Raw genomic sequence first — 26,610 nt, 5'->3', positions numbered from 1 at the left:
CGTTGTAAATCAAAGACTTGAAGTGCTCTCGTAAATGAAAACCCAGTGGATTTAAGTTCGGTAATTGAGCTGGTCAGTTGATTGACCCTCGTTTGACCGATTCGTTTATTCGGAAATTGCTAATCTAAAAGCTGTCTCGGTAATCGACCATTATACATCATTGTGCATAAATAAAATAGTGAAACATGTAATTACCAAAGGAACGTACTAGTATGAATACATTATCACGTGTGAAATGTTAGATTTTTTGTAATTGCTTGTTGGCAGAGTTACGATAGTTTGTAACTTATGAACAGATAGCAAAATTGCAGATGGGCACCTCATTTTATTTGCTATGAGCAAATAATTTTACCTTGTCTTGTTTACTAGGAGCAAACTATCTTGTCCTGATTACTGTAAATAAATATCTTGCTTTGTTTACTATTAGTAAATAATATTACCTTATTTAATTTACTATAAGTGAATAATATTATCTTGTATTGTTCGCCATTAACAAATAGTATTACCTGGTTCCATGTACTTTAAGTGAATAATATTGTCTTGTTTCATTTACTACAAGTAAATGATATTACCTTCTTTTATTTACTATAAGAAACATTACCTTGTTTTATTTGCTATGATTTTATTTTAGCACTCATCAGACGGGTAGCTTTTTCTCCGCCTTTCAGTTCCTGAGCATTTTTCAAGAGAATTAAATAAACATGTATGGTTTGAGTTACAGTTTCATTAACATTTTGTTAAAATTTTACAAAGTCATTTATTTACATGTCTAGTAGTCTGTATAAAACACCCTTGTGAAATATACCTGAGAGAATTGACAAGTATCTTTTAAATCCCTGCTTGCTATTTTCACTCCTACAAATTTTACCTAAAAAATATAACCTAAAAAGGCAAAATAAAGTAAGTTCAACAGTCAAATAATGGTAACAATACAAAATGTGTATAAAAATAAAAAAAAAAATTTTTAAATCTACATAACCCTTAAGCCACCCTAAAGTCTTAAAAAGTAAAAATGCAAAAACGTAAATTTACTTTAACCATCTATTAAAAATAGAATAATGTATATATAAAAATAATGTATATTTTTAAGGAATGAAAAGATTACACAAAATTATGTGTTACTTTTCTCGCGATATGAGCACAAAATTGCACTGTCACGCGTGTATTTATAGTTAACTCCAAGATGGAAATGTCTGCCGTAGTTTCTTGTACAAAATGCTCGCTGAACGTTGCATTAGCAGGTTCGTTAGATTTATAAGTACCCAGAATGGTATTACAGAACGTAAGTCGGTGTCCTTTAGGGTGCATCGGATGTATGCATCATATAGTCGATGCAATTGCATTCTTCGCAGCACGTTGCATTCGTGCGCGCGCACTTGTATACCGAACATGCATGTGTGTGGGTAAGATACATACCTTGCGTTGGTGTCGTGTTTTCTGGGTCACCTTCTCTATTATCAAAGAATTCAGGTTTTGCCGAGATATATGCAGAATGAACATAAACTTGTTTTTAATACGCGAGGAATTTCACCCTTAAGTTGAAGGTACATTTCGTTGTTAATTGGTTAAAATCAATGGGGAGGTATTAGAATTGAAACTGATAGATGAACAGTGATGGAATTGTTAGTTCAAGTGGAAAATGGTTTTCAAGGTTCTAAGATTTCGAGTCCCTAAATTTTCAAATTTGTGAATTTGTGAATTTTGAAATTTTGGAATTTCTTAATTTTGGAATTCCTGAATCTTAGAATTTCTGAATCCTGGAATTTCTGAATTTTGGAATTTCTGAATCTTGGAATTTTTGAATTTCGGAATTTCGGAATTTTGGAATTTTGGAATTTTGGGATTTCTGAATCTTGGAATTTTTGAATTTCAGAATTTCTGAATTTTGGAATTTCTGAATCTTGGAATTTCTGAATTTTGGAATTTCTGAATCTTGGAATTTCTGAATTTTGGAATTTCTGAATCTTGGAATTGTTTAATTTTGGAATTCCTGAATCTTGGAATTTCTGAATCTTGGAATTTTTGAATTTCGGAATTTCTGAATCTTGGAATTTCTGAATTTTGGAATTTCGGAATTTCCGAATTTTGGAATTTCTTAGTCTTGGAATTTCTGAATTTCTCAGTTCCTATATTTCTAAATTTCCAAGTTTCCATATTTCCAAATGTTCAAATCCTCGATTTCCCAACCACTCAAATACTAAAATCTTCAAATTCCAAAATCCCTAGTAGTGTTGCAACCTCTCTAAATCTCACATGTTAATGAATAACCATTAAGGAATAAATTCATTTGAAACATACTTTTTTTTAATTTTGACCCGTTTGATTTTTATCGAAGAAGACTTACTTACAAAAATAAGTTTCTCCCCCAAAAAGTGATCAATTCACATTTCAAAAATTCACATAAAATATTCCATTCCGTTAAAATATTTCACATTAAATTTTACCAAATAATTCATCTTCATAATTCTGCAACATTTGATAAAAACGATTATTCTGAAACCTTGAAAGCATCTACCATTTATAATCAACATTTCATATCAAGATACCATTAATCATAACATGATATTAATCTACAACCACAAGATGTTTTCTTCAGAACGTTTTCTTGAAAGTTTCTAAAAACACCTTTAGATAACCAAATAGAAGATGGAGCTTGCATAAACGTATAGTCGAAATACATTTATGCAGGAGGAATGACTTTTTCTAGAAGTGGTCTAACAACGAGTTTCTGCCCTAGTCGGAAAATGGGGTCGATTGAAGTCGGTTGTTGTTTCGGTACAATAATTTTTATATTAGGTCGAGCTACTTGAGATTGCGAGGAAGTCCACTATTTTCAGTTAAAATGTACACGGTAGTGTATTATCTTATTGGAATGATTATAATAAGCATAATAAACAATGTAACGGGAGATCTTTGTAGAGGTACCAGTGATAATATTACTATAGGCAAGTTGCATACTAAATGTTGCATACTAAATGATCTCAGACTAATACATTTTCGTAAAATTATATTAAAATTCGATTGAGACGTTGATGTGTAGCTTGGAATTTTTGGGTTATTCAAAATTAGTGGACAAGCGTTTTAAGAAAATAAAATTGCACTATTTTGTAATACGTTATACAATTATAACTGTTATGTTAAGTTATAGGGTGCTAGAGATTAACTATTATATTAAGTTATAGATTACTATAGATTAACTTTATATTAAGTTGTAACTTGCTATAGATTTACTGTTACATTAAGTTATAACTTGGTATAGGATAACTATTATATTGAGTTATAGGTTGCTTTAGGATAACTATTATATGAAGCCATAGGTTGCTATAGGATAATTATTATATTAAGCTATAGGTTGCTATAGGATAATTATTATATTAAGTAATACTGTTATAAATACAAAAGAAGGTAAAATTGAAACACTAGTTATTACTAAAAATAATAGTGATTAATCACACTAGTGATAAAAATTGGATATTTCTTAATAAATTACACCAATTGTTAATCTACTGCTCTATTTCAAACCAGACGCAGCCATTTTTTAATAAAACCTTCACATAAGTTCGATGAAACTTCAAGCTTCAAACTAATATACTTTCAATACCATTTTGCAGTTTTGTACTTTTGTATCATCATAAATGCATATGAGAGTAGGTGTCCATTTTCTGTTGTGACCAATTGGAGCCATAGCTCTTCTAAACACCTGTTCATATGCGCCAACTCATGGGTTGACATCAGTACACTTTTAAGGAAAATATGAATGAAAGTATGAATATTCATATACTACATAAAATATTCACGAATCATTCATCTATCTATAGTACATGTATATTTTATCTCAGTGGTTCTCATACATATATACATACACAACTTGTTGAAAATTTCTAACATAAAACAAATATTTCGAATAATAACTTTGCTTAAACACAAATATAACAAACTAAATAATGATATTTTTGATACCTTGAAAAGTTATAAAATTACTCAAAATGATTACAAATACTAGAACAAAAATAAGCAACTACAAATACGATAATATAAGCGAATTTTTTATTTCAATTCTTGTTAATATCTTTGTTAAAATTTTTTTGTAGATATCATTTGGATATGTAAAACATAATTTTCCTCGCGTTTCATACACTCGTTCCGCACTCGTAGTTACTACATTCAGTATATTTCTTACGTTAATAAACGTCGCGGTCGTGGTAAGGGAGAAAGAAAGGTTGTCGATACAACTTACCCCAATCTTCGTGAAACTGATTGTGAAGGGCGCATCTCCCATGGGGATAATGTGGTTTACAGAGGGTAGAGAGGAAACAAAGTATAGAACGCGAAAGCTGTCCATGTTCTATCTTTTTTAATAACGATCGTTACACAGCTCCCTTCGTGTATAAAATACAAATCTACAAACTGTTTGTTCAAGCAAAATAACTTTATACAAATTTGGGATTACGAATGAGGAATTTATTTAGTAGATTTGTAGCAAGGTTACTTTTGTTCTCTTTTCTGCTTTTGTATTTAGGAATTTTTTTTGGTTTGAAAATTTTATAAATTTGTGGGATTGTAATTTTTTAATTTTTATGTTTGGGGATTTGGAGATTTGGGAATTCGGGGATTTTGAGGATTTTGATTTAAAGATCTGGAGATTTTGGGGATTTGAGAATTTAGGGATTTGAAGATTTAGGGATTTGAGGATTTGGGGATTTGAGAATTTGGTGAATTGAGAATTTGGGGATTTAGGGATTTGAGGATTTGAGAATTTAGTGAATTGAGAATTTGAGGATTTAGGGATTTCAAGTTTTAGGGATTTGGGGATTTAGGAATTTAGGGATTTAGGGATTTAGGGATTTAGGGATTTAAGGATTTGAGGATTTGAGTATTTGAGAATTTGGTGAATTGAGAATTTGGGGATTTGAGGATTTGAGGGTTTGAGAATTTGGTGAATTGAGAATTTGGGGATTTGAGGATTTGAGGGTTTAAGAATTTGGCTAAGTTGTAATTTGGCAAAGTGAGAGTATAGTGTTTTGAGAATTTTGGAATTTGAGGATTTGGAAAGTCAGAAACTTAGAAATTTGGAGATTTGATAATTTAGAAATTTAATAAGTTAGAATTTTGGAAATTTGAAACTTGAGAATTCCTAATCCGTCCAATCCCCATATTTCCAAATTCTCAAGCTCAAAAATCCCTAGGTCTCCAAATTTCAAACCCCGCGATTCATCAAATGTTCCATATCCCTACATCCCCAATTTCCAATATAAAAAACCTACCTTCCCTAATTCCTAGTTCCCCAAATACCTAAATCCCCAACTTCCGGTCCCTAAATTTCTTACTCCTCAAAGTTTAGCGTCCATCGAGTCCCTACATCCTCATAATCATTAATCTCTAAATTCCAAAGTAAAAATGTACTAAAACTGAAGAAGAAAAAGTCTTTCTACCATCTTCGTCATATTTTTCCTACGTCCACCAGATTCTTGCCTGTATGCGCTGATATACATTGTAGCCTCGTGTTGCATGCATTCTTGTTATCGATCTCCCTAACATTAACCTCTGACCGTTTTTAAAGCACTGTCAACTACAGCTCTTTAGCAGCTTAACTACAGACGGTTTCGCCGAAACGCGCATAATTTAACGATTATGTGTTCAATTTACAAAATGTCGGCGCTTGCGAGTTCGTGCCGTTAAGATTAATGGAATGTACTTACATTCTATCAATTTCTGGGGAAGAAAAATTGCTATCCACGTTCTTTCTCTAATGAGACAGTCGAAATGTTTTTATAAAGACTAATTTTCATGGCGATTTCCAAATAATAAAATGTAGTTTAAAACACATATAAAAATACATTTGGATACTGTATAATATACATAAAAATGAATATGAATAAAAATAAATTTATAAACATACATGAAAGCAAAGATAAAAATACATTTAGGTATATACATATACATACATAATATAAATAAAAATAGATTTATTAATATAAATGAAAACAATGATAAAAATACATTTAGGTATATATGTATACATACATAATATAAATAAAAATAAAAATGGAGTGCGAAAATATGTAAACTTGTTCAATAAATTACAACACCTTGTTTAATAAATTACAGTAACTGCTACTAGAGAAACAAAATACCATTTAATTTAATATAAGCAGACAATATTAAATTAAATTAAAGTCGTATAAAATTATTTAATACTACATTTATTTTTATATTTGTGGTACCTTTCCAAGCTAATAATAATTGTTATTAATACTACTGTTAATCATATTATATTAATGTAAAAATAATTGTTAACATAATTATGTCATATTAACGCGATGTAAAATTGTAAACTCTCAAAACCTATATTATTAATTAATATAATAACAATTTTCAAACTCTCAAATTTCCAAACTCTCGAATTTCCAAATTTTCAAATTTCCAAATTCTTAAATTCCCAAACTCTCAAATTTCCAAACTCCCAAATTCCCAAATTCACAAATTCCCAACTCCCAAATTTCCAAACTCTCGAATTTCCAAATTTTCAAATTTCCAAATTCTTAAATTCCCAAACTCTCAAATTTCCAAACTCCCAAATTCCCAAATTCACAAATTCCCAACTCCCAAATTTCCAAACTCTTGAATTTCCAAATTTTCAAATTTCCAAATTCTTAAATTCCCAAACTCTTATATTTCCAAACTCCCAAATTCCCAAATTCTCAAATTCCCAACTCTCAAATTTCCAAACTCTCAAATTTTCAAATTCTCAAATTTCCAAATTCTCAAATTCCCAACTCTCAAATTTCCAAACTCGCAAATTTTCAAATTCTCAAATTTCCAAACTCTTAAATTTCCAATTTCTCAAATTTCCAAATTTTCAAATTCCCTAGCCTTCAAATTCTCAAATCCCCAAATTCCAAAATTTCAAAGTCTTCAAATCCCAAAATTCTCAAGATCCTAAACTCTCAAATCCTCATATTCTAATTTTGCCAAATTCCCGAACCCCCAAATCCTCAAATCCCTAAATTACTAAATTTCTAAATTCCCCAATCTCCAAATCCCCAAATCCTCAAATCCTTAAATCCCTAAATCCTCCACTTTTAAAAATCTCCAAACATCCAAATTTTCAATTTTTCAATCCTCTCCCAAAACCTAAATCCTCCTTCCAAGTATAAAAATTTCAATCCTCCCTAAAATCTCAAAGCTTCTAAATCCCTAAATAAATTCTCAAATTTGAGACTTCCTAAAATTCGTCAGAATAAATCCTAAACTGACATATCGTGTAATCGTTCAGCATGGAAGCAAAACATTTTCAACCGAAATGGAAATAAAATTGCTTACGTAACGAGCACGAAACGGAAAGGAAATAAAGGAAAGTAACTAATTTATCTGGCGTTATTCTGCGCGTTGATCGAGGAAACCACTTTGATGTCGGTTTTAATTAATAAACGAGACCGTTATGCAGGAACTTGCACATCTGGGATGCATTACTTGAGCTGCAACGTGAATTTGTTCGTGTATAATCGCTGCCACCGACACGAAACGATGTTGTGTGGATACGAAACGAATAGCAAAGCATTGTCGATAGCGATACAAATTGAAAAACAAAGTATGACTTACAGGAATACTTGTGGCTATGCAATTCCAATATCTGGTTGCAAGGAATAAAATATTGCTTAATGTAGGATGCTATGAATAAATAAATTGATAAACGATATTTTGTACGTGCAATATGAATCGTGATACAATTATAATTATATGTTTATATGTTAATATGGGCGATTAAACATGTTTAATTAAAATATTAATAATAATTCAAATGAACGTTTTTGGGATTTTTGACAAAATTTTTTATTTTTAGATTTTGGGATTTGGAAATCTGAGAGTTGGGAATTTGGGAGGTTGGAAATTTGGGAGTTTGGAAATTTGGAAGTTTGGAAATTTGGGAGTTTGGAAATTTGAGAGTTTGGAAATTTGAGAATTTGGAAATCTGGAGATTTGTGCATTTGATAATTTGCCAATTTAGGAATTTGCAGATATTAGATTTTAAGGTGTGGAGATTTGGAAATTTGAGGCTTTGGAAATGTGAGAGTTTGGAAATTTGGGAGTTTGGAAATTTGGGAGTTTGGAAATTTGGGAGTTTGGAAATTTGAGAGTTTGGAAATTTGAGAATTTGGAAATCTGGAGATTTGTGCATTTGGGAATTTGCCAATTTAGGAATTTGCAGATATTAGAATTTAAGGTGTGGAGATTTGGAAATTTGGGAATTTGGAAATTTGGAAATTTGGGAATTTGGAAATTTGAGAATTTGTAAATTTGGGAGTTTGGAAATTTTGGAGTTTGGAAATTTGAGAGTTTGGAAATTTGAGAATTTGGAAATCTGGAGATTTGTGCATTTGGGAATTTGCCAATTTAAGAATTTGCAGATATTAGAATTTAAGGTGTGGAGATTTGGAAATTTGGGAATTTGGAAATTTGGAAATTTAGAAATTTAGAAATTTGGAAGTTTGGGAATTTAGGAGCTTAGGATCTTGAAAATTTGGAAATTTGATTTAAGTACACGGAAAATTCATTATTTTTTGAATATGGAATTTAATGAGTTCGAAATTCAAAGAACTGCAAATACAGAAATCTAGAAATTCCACTTAAAAAGTTCAAAAATTAAAAAATTGAAAACCGAAAATATCTAAAAACTCAAATACCATACATTGAAATATTTGAAAACACGTTACTTCAATGAATAAAAATTTAGAAACCCCTCTTTGAAAATTTGAGAATACAAAAATGTAATAGCGAAACATGAAACTATAAAATCGACCCATCTCACAAGTTTATTTCCCTAAACGGATTAAAAATTCTGTTTACAACGATTACCGCGAACGAGAGCGAACAATTATTCTTGAAGCAATTCGATTACGTTTCCACTCCACCGTTCAGCAGTAACAACTAAACTCGAGGGAACCATTATCTTTCTCGACAGTTTCTAAATTATTCATAAACAGTTTGACGGTCGAGATGATAACGTATATCTGGAATTCAGAAAGAACAGCCATTAAATTTCTTCCGTCTCGGCGGCCATTTTCTTGCGATTCCCTGCGAAACGCAAGGGAAAGTAATATACGTAAGCAATATTTTTGGGGAAAGGTGAAAACGGATCACTTGTAAGCGATATCCTTATCGATTTTGTTGACCCACATATTAATGCATGAGTGGTCAAGGCAGATGTTTTTGCCTGTGTCGAATATTCGTCCGTTATTTGAAACATGCCTTTTTTGCATGAGTGCTTTGCTTCCCAATAATTCATATAAATCGTAGTAGTATCGAATTTATTTCTCGATGTTTTTTAGTTGATCCGGAAACTGTGTACAGGTTATTTTGTAAATTTTTTTTTAGAATTTTCATTGTGAAGTTTAGTTTTGTGAAAGTGAAAGGTAGCTGTTATTAAAGTTAGCGTTCAGTTCTTGTCGTTCATTAATTGTTAAATTATTAAATAGAAGAATTAAACTGTAATAGTTTTTATTTTAGTCTTTGTTTGAAAATTATGTTCAAATTGGAAACATAAAATTTGGCAAAATTAGAATATGGAGATTTGAGAATTTGGGAACTTGAGAATTTTGAGATTTGGAGACTTTAAAGTTTCAGAATTTGGGGATTTGAGAATTTGGAAATTTGAGAGTTGGGAATTTGAGAATTTGGAAATTTGAGAGTTTGGAAATTTGAGAATTGGGAAATTTGAGAGTTTGGAAATTTGAGAGTTGAGAATTTGAGAGGTTGGAAATTTGAGAGTTGGGAATTTGAGAATTTGGAAATTTGAGAGTTTGGAAATTTGAGAGGTTGGAAATTTGAGAGTTTGGAAATTTGAGAGGTTGGAAATTTGAGAGGTTGGAAATTTGAGAGTTGGGAATTTGAGAATTTGGAAATTTGAGAGTTGGGAAATTTGAGAGTTGGGAAATTTGAGAGGTTGGAAATTTGAGAATTTGGAAATTTGAGAGGTTGGAAATTTGAGAGTTGGGAATTTGAGAGGTTGGAAATTTGAGAATTTGGGAATTTGAGAGGTTGGAAATTTGAGAATTTGGAAATTTGAGAGGTTGGAAATTTGAGAGTTGGGAATTTGAGAGTTTGGAAATTTTAAAGTTTGAAAATTTGGGAATTTGGAAATTTGAGAGTTTGGAAAGAACTATAAGAACGTTAATTTTACGACATAAAATATTAGATACAATATCTCAATTATATCTAAATTTTATCGTTTTATTTCAATTTTTATCTCAATTTTATCTCAATTTTATCTCAATTTCATCTCTATTTTATCTAAATTTTATTCAACTTACCTAAATTTTAATTATACTCTAAATATAACCTTGTAATAAATCTTATATTAAACAACTACTAATTACAACAATTTACATTTCTGATTTGTACAAATATTTTTCCCTTTCGTCACTTAATTCATGCAAAAGAGAAACTATAATAATTATTTCCTAAAATTAATATTGTCTCCAACTAAACTTTTACAAGCAATAAATATTTAAAGATCGTAGAAATAATTCCAAAGAACGTGCAAGTTTCGCAATTTTTCAGAAATCGTGTACCGAATTCGAATGTTTCTCGAGAACGGAATGATGTTCTCGACGGGTAGAATGGAGTTTTACTTTTCTTTCGTTCTCGTTTGTTTTCTTCGTAATTCTTGAAATCTTGAAAACCATTGTATGCTGCTTCCGGGCTTCTTTCAACTCTTCGCACAATTTCACTGTCTAAGTGATCCTTTTCGCTAACCTTTACTTTCACAAGATTTTCCATTAGGATCGTGTGTAATTTTTTAATACAGTTCAAGACTTCTTTTAAATTAATGCAGTGGTATGCAAAAAGGGATACGTAACATCTAATCCCTACAAAAGGGATAGATTTAAGGGGGACGAATGTTACATGTCTAAGTAATTATTTAAATAAATTTTGTTAATGATTATTAGTGGTCATACAATTTAATATAATACATATTATGGAATTGAAGAAATTATTCTATTATAATTTTATTTATTTGTAAATTTAGCTGGTATCCTTTTGTAGAAATCATAGTAATCTCGTATAGAAGTTGTTAATTTATAGGTTATGGCAGACATTATTTGTTGTAAAATCTGTTAACAATATATTTCACTTCATGAACCATTTGCAAGCTTAAAAGGAACAAGACTTATGATAGAATACATATCCAAATATCTAATGTCAAATATAACAAATATAGTCAGAAATAATAAAATAATATATAGGCTGTCTCATAACTAGTGTTACTCCCTGAAAGAGGTGGTAGAGGATGTCATTCTGAACATGATTTTCCTTTGCAAAAATGAGGTTTGAACCTTCGTTTTTGAATTATTAAGGAATAATATGTTGCATATGTATAAGGTGTAATAAAATATACATATATATATTAGGTATAATAAAATATCTTCATATAAAACAAAACAAATAAACAATATTCTTCTTATTATTATTTAAGCAATCTTGATTATAAAATAACATTTTAAAAATACACAAAAAATATATATTTCAGTAATATTAAAATATGACATATTTCATAACTGGACCATTACTGACGTTCACATTTAAAATATCACAAAGTTATATAAAAATGATATATTCTACAACAACAATTAACGGCAGCAATATAAAGAAGCAAATAAATAACTAATTTCACTTGGACAGGCGAAAAAAGGAAAATTATAGAATTCCATTACATCCAAAATTTATCAGCGTCAACTCATTAACGAATGTCATACCGAGCTAATCGTATTTCAGATAAAACTAATTGGCTACCTGCAGATTGTCCTTAATGAAAGAGATTACTTTGATTGGCTACCAATTAACTTTTGACTCTCCCAAAAAGAATTTTATAAATCAGATCAAGGACCGCACTCTGTACGTTTGATATCTGTTTAATTATGTAGTGTGACATATGAGGGTAGTAAAAGGTAATTTAAATAGTGTTGTGAGAGAAAAAGGAGAAAGAAAATGTTGAATTAAATAGAGCGAAACAGTAAAATAGTAAAATATTGTGCTGTTAAAATAACAAAATATTAAAATAGTAAATTAGTACAGTTACAGAATATTGAAGCAATAAAATAGCGAAATGAAATGATGAAAATAGCAGTACAGTAAAATAATCAGATGTTAGTTCAAAAATATTGGGTGCTTTTAAAAAACGTATTCAGATAACATAATACAATATAAATAATATGTTTAAATGTATTATATTTAATGATATATTTAAAGTATTTCTATATATGAACATATGTAGGCATACATAATATGTAGTACACATGCATATATGTTTCATACATGATATGTAGTATATGTACATGTATGTTGCATACATGCTATGTAGTATACATACATATATGTTGCATATAACATATGATATGTATTATACATACATATATGTTGCATACATGATGTGTAGTATACGTACATATGTGCTGCGTACATGATATGTAGTATACATACATATGTGTTGCATACATGATATGTAGTATACATACATACATATATGTTGCATATATAATATGTAGTATATACATATACTTATGTGTCACATAAATGTTATGTAATATACATACACACATGTTACACACATGCTATATAGTATACATAAAGTATTTAATACCTAGAACATCATTCCCTTAAACAAAACAGTAAAATTCTCCTTAAGTCATTACACCATTTCTTAACACAGTTAAATACTTTTGCTACCATTTCGACAAATATTATTTATTCACTATTTCTCACATATCTTGCAATTACAATGCAATGTACATGACCCAGTTGTTGTAACAACTTCGCCGAATGGTTCAAATTTCTACTTCAAGAACAAGAAAATGGCGATGGTCACTCGATCGATGCAGTACTGTTCACCGGAATCATGTAGTGTCCATTTTGTAAGCTCCCGTTTTTTTATAAATATCGAAATATGATTGCGACTAATAAATTCAATTTATTAGCAAGCTCCATATCTGACACAAATCTTATTACTTTCTTAACTTTCAATAAAGCTGTAGCACAATTTAATCAAATATTTGATGAACACTCAGTATTACATTTAAGAGCATCTTTTTTCTGCTATTAGAACATTTAGAGGTTTCGGTAAGTGAAACTTGGAAGAAAAATTAACTGCCTTTGAAAGTGAAGACGTGCACTGAGTGAACGTGCATCAATCATATTCTTCACCAAGTGATTCATAGTCATTCATAAGTCGTTGATAGATTAATAGGAAATGTTAGGTTAAGTCGAAAAACCGTAACATCATTTATTATCTAGTTTCTTAATTTCTTGGAACATTTATTAAATTTTGTAGCAAACATAAAAGAATTTTGTTATTGAATAAAAACAAAAATATATACAGTATATATTTTCAAAGTAACATATATACATATTTTTTCATATTTTATGTTATAAATTTTATTAGAAGTCAGTTATTACATTCCACACAATAAATTCACCCTAACCTAACAAATTTAATTTACTCAAATGTCTAATAATATCGTGGAATTCTTTAAATTTGCTTTTTATGATACGAAATTAGAAAACGGTTGAGAATCAGGTTAAAGCGTTACAAGGAAGAACAAATTTGTTTATAACGAGTTTTGGAGCAACACAGCGAAATACCCAAGATATTTAATCCTTAACTCTCACATTGGGGTATAAAACGACCCCAGGCAATCTAGCTTCAATTTTAGCCACTCCATATCCTGAAAATCTGAATAAATACCTTTTTCGAAATATCAGTATTTCTACTACTTTTTTCCTCAAACTTATCGTGTTCCGCTAAAATTCTGTTTATATTAAAATCCAAGAATGTTCTGAATTTTTCTGTGAAAAACGTCATTTTTTCTGTTGTTTCACTCTTTTTAATTTCTTTTCTTTTTCAATGTTTCAAACTAAAATAAGCGAAATATGTTAACATACTTTCCAAAGATACTTTCCAGGTAAAATAATGAAGTATATTTTCAAGTGAAAATAATGAGTAGTTTCTCTACAAATAATATTTGTTAGAAATATTTTTAGTTTACAATTTTTAGTTAGTTTACAATATTTAGTTTGCACTTTTAGTGGCTAAGGTATTAAACGTTCTACTGTCTCAAGTATACTATTCTGATGAAGTGTGTTAAGGGTTAAAATAACCCAATAACAAGTACACAATGTCTCAAATGAATCATTTTATTTGCAGATTACTCCTTCAACCTGAGACAGATAAAACAATTCTCATGTAGCATATATTATTAACTAGTTGCTGCAATATGCAAAATTTTCTCAAGTGTTATAGTTCCCCTGAAAGGAGCTGATTGTTATTAGGAGCGTATGAACGCAAATTCAAACTTCCCTCCGTTGTAACTTCGACCGGTTTAATTGTACAGTCAAAAAGTTTAACTGGGACAATAATGTAAATTAGAGACTTCAATCGTGGACTCTGATATTTTTAGTTCCTGTCTAATTAACTCGTAGAAAACTATTTCGTAATAATAGCCTGAATCTCTTTAATTATTTTAAATAACAGCTTCTCTCATTTTTTACACCATTTTAATTTTATATTTTAAATATTCAAAAACCTTGATATCCTTTTATCGAATTACATTTTTCTGAATACATGTGAATATAATTAGGGAACTTTATAATTAATATTTCTAGTGTTTTTTTAATTCTACTGCCACGAGTTCGTGTTTCTAGTAAAAATAACTCGAGGATTTGGGTTATCCTTTCATTCATCAATATTCCAATTAAATCGATAGTCGAGCACCGCAGATTATTTCCCAATCAATACGAGAAAAGAAAGGAAACGTATAAATAAAATGAAGTTTGCAAAAAATTCGAAAACATCATTTCACATCTGTACGTCTCAGTATATCTACATTGTTAGACTCATAAAATAAAAACGAGACAAATTAAAATTTTTTAAAAACAATAGCTCTTACAATATCCTCCAATTACATATTACATTAATTTGAATTATTAGTATTGTAAATACTGATTATCAATTTCTTTGAAAAATAATTTTAAGTAATTTCAAACAACTTTAAATGATTTCAAATAATTTCAAACAATTTTAAATGATTTTAAATAATTTCAAACAACTCTAAATGATTTTAAATAATTTCAAACAACTTTAAATGATTTTAAATCATTTCAAACAACTCTAAATGATTTTAAATAATTTCAAACAACTCTAAATGATTTTAAATAATGTTAAATAATCATAAGAAATGATTTGAAACAATTCGTAAGCATTATTTGTTTGCAACCCAATTGATATTTTATTTGAAAATGTCAATCCAGTATGTTGCAGATAAAAATCGTTCCATTGTGTCTAAAGTATTGAATGACTTTAATTGGATTGCTACGGTGATAAAGGTATCGGAAACTAAAACGAAATAAAATCGGTCTTTGTGCACGGATAATATAGTGTTCGTCGAAGTTACGTTCTTTCGAAAAATAGACACGAAAAATATTGAACTCGATAAATACGCGGCCATTTTACGTACGGAAATTTTCTTGCATCGTAAACTATTCCCGTTGTTTACTGACGCATCAATTTGGTGCACGAGACAGCTTATTAATTACAACACAGTGACCTGAATTTACCTTTCATTATTACGAAGTTACCGTGTATAAAGCAGCGACTAAAGGCTTTTAGGAAAATTATTCACGATTGTGTTAATATTCCCGTGGAATGAAAGGAACATTACCGAGTGCGTATTTTCTCGCCGAGGAAATACACTGATTGCTCATGTAATAAACAAATCAAAATTTGTACACACAATTTGAAGCTTGATGAAACGCTGTCTGTTGATTGAAAATTTTTAATAACTTCTGCTCTGTTTGCGATACGTTTGTTTACCGAATGCATCGATAAAATGTTAGGTTAGGTTTATAGAAATTTCTGCACAAAGTCTGACATTTGTCGAACAATTGCGTTTTCGATAAGTAAATTGAGATATTTTATGAGGGGCGTTTTTTAATATAATTGAAAACGGTTTGTTTTCAGGATTTTTTTTATTACTACTGATTTATTTTTAGGGTGTAGCTGTTATTCGGGGAATTGTTGAATGAATTTGTGTGGGTTACAAAATAAATACGTCGTATGAAATTTAATTCAGTATGAAAATTATGATTCAGTTATAAAAATCATAAAATCATGAAAACTATAAAGATTATAAATCATTGTGTCAAGAATTACTTTTCAAACTTGTCTTTTCTTTTGCTCCAGAAGATCTAAACAGAATTATTATGAATCCTTGTAAGAATTACAAAAATGATGAAAATACGAGCTATAATAAAAATAATAGAATTGAAATATAATTATGAACGCAAAAATTTGTAATTTTTAACAAACTTAAATTTTGTATTTTGGTCAAAAACCATCAACCAACTGTACCAGCATAATTTTTCAAAATAATTATTAAAAAATGATTATGCTCATCCTATAAGCTTCTCAAGCTACATTAATAAGTACTTACAATCTAGATTCAAAAGTAACCGATTTGAAATGACCGTAGAAAGTTAAAGTAAATAACGCGAGCTGTATTCAGAAGGTATAATACAGTGTAAAGTGTGAACAATACAGGAGCAACTTATTTATGAAGTCGCATTAAACTTAATTAGTTAACGTTAGGTAGCAGTACAAATTCGTATTAAACCATCCAGTGTGAACATCGTTGTACGATGCACACCAAAGTTACACAAACTGGCGTTGCAATGTTAACTCAACTTGATTAATGCTGTACGTTGTAACATCTTCAGAAGTTACAACCGACTCGTGTTTTAATAGTTTTCGACAGAAATAGCAAACTAAAGGAACTTGTACACGTGTAACAAAATGTACGTTTCATTCTTCAAGAATGGAAAACAACCTTTTCTCACACATTTTTCCTACTCAATTTTCTACACAAAATATTTTTGAAATTACGAGGTACTATATTTATATTTACATATGTAAAATTCTATAATGTTATTACTTTAATTCTATTATTTTATTATTTTGTTCTGTTTAGTAATTTTCAAACGTCCACACAAAAATATAATATAATTCCTTTCTGAATATTTTGTAACAATATTTTGATTTTAACAATACTTTAACGTTGTAATGAAGTAAAGATATCATTAAGTGTTATTAAATTTTATTGTGCAATTTCGGTAAGTTCGAACCATTAGAAAAAGCAGGGCTTCAAACTGAAGCAAGTAATAACACAGGGCTGAAGCTCGTAACCATTTGGCCGAACGCCAATCAAACTGAGCTAGTGATGCAAGTGTCCACAGTCTTCTTTTTAGACTCCTATTCGTTTATTTCACAGCAGTATTTATTGTTAGATTATTAATTTAGTATTGTACCTTAAATAATAACTCTTTGATGTAAAAACAAAAATTGCTACAAAGAATGAAAATACAAATTTCTTTGAAAATTGTACTTGAATCTACGATACATTTTGATCCACGACTCAGTGCAAATAAACAAAGCTTCAAGACTTGTCAGACACAATAAAACGTTATTTACAAACAAAACATTTCTCTTAAAAATTATGACTAATTGCAATAAAACTTGATATTTACATTCGTCTTCTTCATATCAACTTGAACAAAAGAATTTCCTAAAAACATAATCTTACGTATTTCCACTCGGCATCCAAGAGTTGAAAAGTAACATGAATCACTTCAGCCAACTTAAAAGATTTATATCCCCGCTGTTCGCAACTGCACGAAGAATGTAATTCATTACGAAGAATTAAAATCGATGTTTTTTCAGTTATTATTCAAGATTTAGTCCCTCTGGTAACGACAGTACCGGTGAAAGCAAGAAATCTAAATCTACATAGGAAGTTGTCTCTGGCGACCAGCCAAGGCTGTGATCAAATGTGTATCCACGTTCTTTCTCGGTTGATAGCGGAATCGTATTACCACCATGAAATTGGTTAATAGCTCGTGGCAGCGTACTACCGATACTATTGAGAAGAAAATGGGATAGTTAACACCTTGGTCACGTACGTTCCTGTTTGCATAGTAAAATAATACCGTGTTATACACCAACTGCTTCCGCGCATCCAGCTTTACTACACGAATTCCTATTACGCTTTTTCATTTTCCCCTTTCATCTTCCTGTCTGCCAACTTCTCGTGTCTGTTTCTCTCTGTCTTCCTTACCTTCTCTTTCGCTCGGTTTTCCTATTAGAAACGACCAGTCGGGAAATATTTCACTTTGTATCAATATGTGTCATGACATTTGAAGGTGTCACATGGTCGGGAAAAGTGCATGCAAATAACAGTAGGTCATCTCGTAATCCAGACTAGGTTTTTATCAGAGCACTCCTCTAGAACTTATATTGAAAAATAAAGTTCTATTTCGTTTTATGAAGTTTCAATATTTTCGAACATTTGTATTCTTTGATGATAATGGAATTTCTTATCAATGGTTACTTATAGTGAAGTATGAGATTGCAAGAATAAATTCACTAATTTTTTATCAAACTTTGTGGAATGATTTTATTATATAAATATGTTATGTGCATTTTTACTGTATTAATAGGTTACATACATTTTTATTATATGAACATGTTATATACATTTCTATTGTATTAATATTTTACATGCATTTTTATCATATGAATAGGTTACATACATTTTTATTACATGAATATGTGACATACAAGTTTTATTATACTAACATGTTATGAACACTTTTATTGTATTAATATGTTACCCACATCTTTATTATATTAATATATCAAATATTTTCTATATATACAACATGTACATGCATATGCATATGCACATGTATATGTATATGTATACATATGTATGTATATGTATGTATATGTATACGTACATGTATATATGTATATGTATGAATATTTATATTCGTATTCTTCACTGGTATACAAAATATAGAACGTAAATTTTTATGATAGCAAACATAAGTAAAAATTTACATGCATGCATACGATAAAGCTTTCCGTCAGGAAGAAAGAAGGAACGAAGAGAAGAATTTCTTAAAAGCCCATAGAAGTGCATTTCGTTTGTGTTTCTTTACTACGTTGAGTTGGATAGTTCTTATCTCCAGCGGTTTCAGTATGACATTGTGGTTTGCACAATACCCCTTTCTGCTTTCGCTCCATCCATTCAAAATAACAGAAGTCAATTGAATGGGTATCCTTTGTCGCGAACAGTGTCAGGTAAACTAAATAAGTAGTTAGATCCAATCGTATGGATGTGTGCTTCATTTAACGGGTTGAACCAAATTTTTTGAAGTGGAGAAATGTGTTTGTGTAACATGGGTCTGCTGTGAGGTTAAATCTGAGTAAAAATATTGTCACATGGTGATCGAAATTAGTGCAGCTGTAAGAATAATTTGAGATTTGTAAAAGAAAATTAATGTGAGCAGTTTTCAGTCGTTTATTGTTTGGTTAGGTTAGGTATAACCTCTTGATGGAGGTTATACAAGATGGCGGACACATCTTGGTCGCTTAATATGAATAACTTTGCTTTATTCTTGATGTCTATGTAATATGTTGTTCATGATTATTTATTTTATTGTTAAAAATATTTTTCATCTTCAACTATAATTTCTTTCAAAATAATTCTCTTAAAATTTGATTAATAAAATAGTATTTCTCAAAAGTCTTCAAAAATTAAACACATCTCCTAATTTTTAGTCAAGAAAATTTCCGAGTCTTTCTTTTTTTTATTATCATATAATTTTCCTTCAAGTTTGTTTAACAGAAAATTCTTAAAAGGTTTTACAAAATCAAACACTCCTTTCAACTTTTAATAAAAACCTCAATTTCTGCACTATTATTTTTCTATTTTACTCGCATCAATTTCTATAAATATTTTCTTTTTTAAAAACATTGTATTATTAACTCAATTATTGAATATAATTATTCCGTACACCGTAACAGAATAGAGTACTTTACCTTCAGTAAAGTATCTTACCTTTGAACTACTTTTCTTGCAGGAACTTCGAACCTGACCACGGTTGTGTACTTTTTAGTTTCCACAGATTATTCTTTTTCGTTGCGACTTTCTTCGATAGAAAGATCATAGTGCTTCGACCTCGGCACGGCTTCGAGGTAATCTCAAATAAGTTTATCGGAAAATTTTTGTTGCCTGAAGAAATCGTTCTGCACTTATAATGTGTAATATCGATTCGAATATCGTTGTGATCGATGATTTATCCAATCTTTTTATGACAATTATAACAACACGTTCTTTATTCATTTTAACTATTTGAAAGCTGAACTTAGTTCGATGATAATTTCATTGAGGTTAAATTGTAAATTTAATTATTAATATTGTTAGCTTCAGGATTTTTAATGTAGCTCCTTTTTATTTTTATAAATCTTTCACTTTTTAATCGTACGTCATTAACACATAACATGCAATAACACATGTTATAATTTATAGGTTTATTAATTCCATGTTATGTGCCATAATTTACTATTTTTAATTATATGTGATTATATGCAATTGTTTATAGTTTTGATGTGTTATAGTTTATAATTATGTAATTATACAATACTGTATTTTATAGTTTATGGTTTCTTAAATACATTACTAAACTTGTATTTTTTCTGAAGTTTTCCTAAGTTCACTACACATGTTATTGTCTAGTTTTTTCAATTTTTTTTAATCATGTCCTACCCTTGGATTTCTATATTCAGTAAGAGTTTCAATTTATTTTTGTTTCTCCAAGTACACATTTGAATTACACGTCACCATGAAGATTTACAAGGAACTATTTTCAGAATTGCGCTTTTTTCTCAGTACAAATTCGAAAGGTTAACGTATGAATAAAAAGTATTTTGGAATTAACGTCCGGTGAATAACGTCCGTGTGACTGAGAAACCATGTGATTGTACAGCGTACGTGACCGAGTGGGTTTTAAGAATAGGTTTGAGAGAAGAAAAAGGAAAAATGATTGTGGACAGAAGGATATAATGCGAGAGCTAATAGAAAGACAGATAAAGCTGAAAGTACGAATGCGGAGGAGTTGAGAGTCGGAACAACGAAATAAATCATAAGTTAACAGTAAAATGAAGTGATCAATAATAAATCATGGAAATTTCGTATTTTATATTCTTTTTCGAAAATATATTATTTTTGAGATATTTAAATGTGAACAAATAAATGAAACAGTATTATGTTATATTTTTAAATATTTTATTATGGTGTTATTTAAAATATCAACATGTTATTATTTTAAGTATGTTATCATTGTGTAATAATCAAATAAGTATTCTAAATATGTTAACATGACGTTGTTATTTTAAATATATCATCATCATGTTATGATTCTAAATATTGTATTAGAGTGTTATGATTTTAAATATGTTCTTATTATGTTATTATTTTAACTATAATATTATCATTATGTTATTATCTTATTATTTTAAATAAGTTATCGTTATGTTACATATATCATATATCATCATCATATTATGTTACATATATCATACATCATCATCATATTATATATATCATATTATGTTACATATGTCACATATGTTACATATATCATACATATATCATCATCATATTATGTATATCATATTACGTTACATGTTACATATATCATCACTGTATTATCATTTTAAATATGTTATTTTATATCATATCATATCATCATGTTACTATTTTAAGTATGTTATTATCATATTATTATTTCAAATATGTTACCACTATATTACTATTTTAAATACAATATCCTATCCTCGTTTTAAAAGCGTAACAATCATACTACTACCTTAAGCATATTACAAAATATTAAACAAAATAGTCTAATTTATTTTTTCCACCGCTAAACATGCTTCCTGTTAATTTTTTGCCCTCGTCGGGAAATATCCGACCAGTATAAATAACCTAGTAGCAAAAACTTGCTCCCCGAGCTGGTAATACCGTGCTGAAAGATGGCCAAGAAGTAACTGATAAGAAAGTATAAAATTTAAATTCATTAACCTCGTCCATATAATAGCGCTAATTTACAATTACAACCGAATTGAACGGCGTACATATTGCTTCATGAGTAATTTTATCTCTCAATGATCTTGCGTAATAGGTCATTAACTTTAATCAGGGCTGAAACGATCGGATTTTTCTTGGGTTGCCAAGAGAAGTAAGAGAACAAAATCTGAACTCGGATTACACTGTATTCTATAATCATTATTTCATGATATTACTGTAATGGTAATAGTTAATTATATCTTTAATTTATGACTCATTTGTTGAACTTTTGATATGTATTTTGATTTCATGAGATGACAATGCATTTATCTGTAATTTTATTTTAAATAGTAGTAACAAAAGAATTGATCAAAATGGTAAAATTAATAATGATATTCGTTCTCATTAATATTGAAAATTAATAATAATACAAATTCCATTGAAATGGAAAATTAATAATAATACAAATTTCCATTGAAATAGACAATTAATAATAATACAAATTCCCATTGAAGTGGAAAATTAATAGTAATACAAATTTCCATTGAAATAGAAAATTAATAATAGTACAAATTCTCATTGAAATTAAAAATGAATAATAACATAAATTCCCATTGAAATTAAAAATGAATAATAATATAAATTCTCACTAAAATATCAAAATTATCATTAAAATTGCAAAGTTAATAATAATATAATTACCCATTAAAATTTAAATAATATTGAAAATAATAAGGTACACTATTTCATTCTAAAAATAATTTTAATTACAAACGATTACTTCAATCAAAAGTTTTATCTAATTTTAATCAGTACCGATATCGATTAAACCGGAATATAGGAAAACGATAATGCAGTGAATAACAAAATAAATAAAATGCAGAGAATACAAATTGTATTAATAATCCACAAAATTCTGTTGAAAGTAAAATAGCTATTTCTCTCAGAAAGTAGAAAGAACTGAAAGAGGGAAACGTTCAGTATCTTGATGATCTATACGAACCCTTCTTATTAAATTAGAAATATTGCCACGTACCGAAACAGCGATTCTACTTTACCTTTAAATAGAGTCATTCAATTTTCATCTTGTTAAGCCACTGGACTCTTCTTGTTATCAATTTCTCTTATCTTCATTCATGGAAGAAAGATGAATCAGTTGCTGGGCATTTTGGTTGAAATTGTTACGTTGAATTATTTACTAACAACGATCGATTCTATTTGAATGATAATAAAATTACGGTTACTAGTAATTATTAAATTTTACCTTCTTCTATAAAATTATACAACATCAATAATCATTATTAATTATGAATAAATATATGTTATTATTAGATTCATGAATCTAACTAAAGAATCAAATTCTTTTATACATATTTATTTATTACGAATTTATCTTGTAATAAGTACAATATTAACAATAATAAAATCACAATTATTAGTGATTATAAAATTTTATTTTTCCTTTGTCAATATTTAAAATACAACAAAAACGAAAAATATGTAACATATGTAGGAACATATGTAGAACTCATATGTGTACACATATGTTCACGTATGAACGACTTTAATATAAATCATAAATAATAAACTTAGTAAAAATAAAGTAAACTACTGTTGCACGTAGAAAACTTGAATACATGTTAAATTTATTTTAACTCCCTTTTGATTTATCTAAAAATATGAGAAACTTTAATGTCGAATAATATGGACTTTCACGATTAAATAGTAAGTACAATAAAAATTTTACTTTATTAAACGTAAAAAATATTTCAAGTTTGCGTCTCATATTTTGGTACGGAAACGAAAATATAAATTTTTATGAAACGGGAAAAAAGTTCTGCAGCTGTCGACGTCGTAAAGGGACGGCTGCAAGCTTTAAGCACCGGAGTCCTTCGCGGAAGACAGTTGTTTGAGACTATTATTTTGTATCTCTCTAATACATTTATTAAAGAAAAATTCCAATTTTTTTTATATATCTGACACTGACATACATTGGTAAAAATTTGCACAAAAATTATTCGACACTTGTGATTTTTTTAGTTATATTCGTGAAGATATTTTAAAAACAAATCATACATTTCGTTTTGTTTATAAATAATTTTCATTTATACTTTACAGTATTTCCTAACACTATTTTATTTATTCATATATTTTTATTTGTCATTATTTACTTAGAAGTGAAAAATAATTTGAAATGCTTGAAAGAAGCTCTTTTAAAATTGTTCACCCCTTCAGATAGCTAATAAAATTAATTGCAATTTTACTCTACACAAAAATGATATTACATCTCTGATCACAAAATATAAAATTTTATATGATTTATAAACGAATAATGTAACGGTTTGATATATTACATCTCAATTACTATAAAACATGTTTTAAAATACCGTTCAGTATCGATTTGAGACACTCTTATCTACAAAAGTTCAAGTTCAACCCTGTAGAAATAAAATTTATGTACCGTTTACACCCAGCGGGTAAAAATATATGGAATAATTTCACTGTTAGTCGAGACCTTTTCACCGAAAATTATTCACACCCCTCTCGGTTACTTCAACGAGTATGTGCATAAAATGTTCTCGGAGGGACCTAAACCGATTTAGTATATCTTATAAGAAGGTATATCGTAATAGAAATATAACACCAGATTTCTGTGTATTCAGATTTTATTTACAGTTTAGTATAAAAGCTAACCTTCAATTTCAAAATTCAGAAAATTGTTCTTAAATTCGTTAAATAAGACGAAGGAGCAAAAAATAGGTATTGTAAAAATTTGTTCTTAAAATGTCGTTGGAAGGAAATTAATTTTTATAGAAAGCTCTCATAGGTACATAAATCTTGTATAAATTCTCCTTTTCCAAAAAATGAAGATGTAATAAAATATTAGTATTGATATAAATTTCTGACTCAAAAATTTAATTTTTAAATATATTAAATTTATGTTAAATCTATATTACACTAAAATAATGTATGTAATTATTAAGTTAATATGATACAATTATTGTAAAATATAACAACAAATATGTAGCCATTCTTTTATGTAAAATAATTTAAAAATTGAAAAGAAGAATACAAATTAAAATTATTACAATGAAATATATTAATAAAAATCATACAACTATTCTATTATAAAAATGAATGTTAAAATTAATAATAGAAACCAAAATTGTCTACTTGACATAATAAAATAATATTAATTGCTATAATAAAATGATACCATTATAAAGGTTCAGTGAAATACTCTTTGAAAGGTATTTTATATAATAAAATAAATTTTATCTTTCTGTTACAGGTTTAACGAGATCCACGTGAAAACGATATCGTTAATGTCGTCCGTATTAAACTCAGGAGGGTGAGTAAAAAATGGAAAAAATATATTTCACCGTTCTACACTCGAAAAATTCTAATACCGAATGATTTATTACTCTCATCCCTTAAAATCATGTATATATATGTTTTCCCTTAAATTAAAATAAAATTATTTTCCAAGGGCACACCGTCGTAAATATTGATCGTCAGTTTGGGCTCTCAACATTTCATAAATCCTTTATTCTCCGCCATATCTTTTGTTTAAGAGATTTCTTTTGTTTAAGCGAAGAACTTCGTGCCTATCTGTCTCGTTTCGTCCTGTACTCCGTACATTTATCCGTTTCTCTTCTCGAGCTTCGTCGTTGTTTCTGCTTTTAAAAATAGTTTGTCTCTGCCGTTCTCTTTTCACTTTTCCTGTTCCTTTGTTGGCTAGGTTTTTTTTTCTTTCGGGCTTTTTCCTTTCGTTTTACTCACTTTTCTACACGCAAAGTGTCTTGTTGATACAGTTTGGTTTGAAATTATTCTTCACGTTCTTCCTTTATCTTTGTTTTTGTTCGTTCAGGATTCCTTCACTGGAATTCCATATATTAAATATTACTTTACTTACACATTTTATTCTGCATGATTAAACTTAGATATTGTTTTACGACATGCTTATTTTCTTCAATTCTCATACCTTATTCACTTCATCTTGTTCAATTTTAACCATAACCTTATTCTACTAGTTTTGGTCAATTCTAACCTTAACATCATTCACTTAATCTTGTTTAATTTTAACCATAACCTTATTTGTCTAATTTTGCCCAATTTTAACCTCAGTCTTATTCACTTCATCCTGTTCAATTTTAACCATAACCTTATTCTACTAGTTTTGATCAATTCTAACCTTAACATCATTCACTTAATCTTGTCTAATTTTAACCATAACCTTATTCGACTGATTTTGTTCAATTCTAACCTCAGTCTTATTCACTTCATCCTGTTCAATTTTCACTATAACCTTATTGTACTAGTTTTTATCAATTCTAACCTTAACATCATTCACTTAATCTTGTTTAATTTTAGACATAACCTTATTTGACTAATTTTGTCCAATTCTAACCTCAGTCTTATTCACTTCATCCTCTTCAATTTTAACCATAACCTTATTCTACTAGTTTTGATCAATTCTAACCTTAACCTCATTCACTTAATCTTATTTAATTGTAACTATAACCTCACTCGTTTAATCCTGTTCAATTTTAACATCCTCTATTATAATTTAAACTTTAGAAATTGCAAAACTGGTTTCGTAATATAAAATTTGTAAATGGTACAATTTAAAAGCAACGTTTTATAATTCTCA

The 26,610-nt window shown here is 28.8% G+C and overlaps 1 protein-coding gene across 4 annotated transcripts in view; it reads left to right on the top strand.

Annotated features, from left to right (window-relative positions):
- Window positions 1-26,610, top strand: part of LOC100880205 (1-phosphatidylinositol 4,5-bisphosphate phosphodiesterase epsilon-1) — a 192,173-nt gene that overhangs the window by 63,107 nt on the left and 102,456 nt on the right. For all 4 annotated transcript variants that reach the window (XM_076533177.1, XM_076533178.1, XM_012292966.2 and 1 more), the window contains exon 3: window positions 25,249-25,308. The gene's annotated coding sequence lies outside the window, so the exon portion shown is untranslated. The remainder of the gene's footprint in view (window positions 1-25,248; window positions 25,309-26,610) is intronic.

The sequence above is a fragment of the Megachile rotundata genome, chromosome 7 (assembly GCF_050947335.1).
Source record: "Megachile rotundata isolate GNS110a chromosome 7, iyMegRotu1, whole genome shotgun sequence".
In the NCBI taxonomy this organism is placed as follows: domain Eukaryota; kingdom Metazoa; phylum Arthropoda; class Insecta; order Hymenoptera; family Megachilidae; genus Megachile; species Megachile rotundata.
Note: the sequence above shows the minus strand (reverse complement) of the source record. Positions and strands in the feature narration are given on the sequence as shown.